This window comes from Dipodomys spectabilis, unplaced genomic scaffold, assembly GCF_019054845.1.
Source record: "Dipodomys spectabilis isolate Male_0828 unplaced genomic scaffold, ASM1905484v1 ptg000105l, whole genome shotgun sequence".
NCBI lineage: Eukaryota > Metazoa > Chordata > Mammalia > Rodentia > Heteromyidae > Dipodomys > Dipodomys spectabilis.
The window spans coordinates 2,647,588-2,648,345 of record NW_024870782.1 but is presented as its reverse complement, the minus strand read 5'-3'; the positions used below and the strand labels follow the sequence as shown (position 1 = coordinate 2,648,345).

The window sequence follows — 758 nt, the reverse complement described above, 5'->3', positions numbered from 1 at the left end:
AAGGGTCTGGAAGACATTTGTGCCAGTGAGACTTCGTTGCGAAATTTTAAGCTGCAGAAGTTTAGAAGTAGCTCTTAAGCAAGGCTTACTTTGAATCCATTAGCTCCACAAAGCTAACTCAGTTGATAAGTAAGTACTTGAAAAGCCATCACCTTTGGACTTAGCTATAAAGGCTTCAAAATATGATCAAATTTAAAATGAAAATGACAGTATAGTCATTGACAAAAATTGCAAATGTGAGTAATCCACCAAATAATGTAAGTTTTTCCCACTAAACTCAGAAATTTAGAGAAAGAAGATCAATAGCATTTTAGGAACAATAATGGTTCCTTGTTACAAATAGGCAACCAAGGATATATGCCTGTATAAAGATTGCATCATGAACTACTTAAATTTAGAGGATACTACATGCTTCAGCAGCAGGTCTACCCAAATGACAACAATACAGAGATTAACATGGCACTTGCAGAAGGATGATACAAAAATTCGTGAAATATTCCATATTTTTCATTCTTCAAATGCAAGAAATGAAAAACAGTTATTAAAGAGTTGATTACAAAAATACAAGTGTAACAATACATGTAATTCATAGAATTAAAGGTTAGTTTGACATCAGTGTATTAAATCTTCACTTTAGAAAGGCCCTTACATAGCATAACCTTTACAAAACTTGAAATTAGATAACATTGTCATCTTCACCCAAAGAAATAAAATACTATAAGGACCTAGGAAAAAAGGAATCTTAACTTTTTCTATAT

At 31.9% G+C, this 758-nt stretch overlaps 1 pseudogene; it reads left to right on the top strand.

Annotated features, from left to right (window-relative positions):
* The first annotated feature begins 408 nt into the window (after positions 1-408).
* Positions 409-508, top strand: LOC122114077 (annotated as a pseudogene).
* The last annotated feature ends 250 nt before the right edge of the window (positions 509-758 follow it).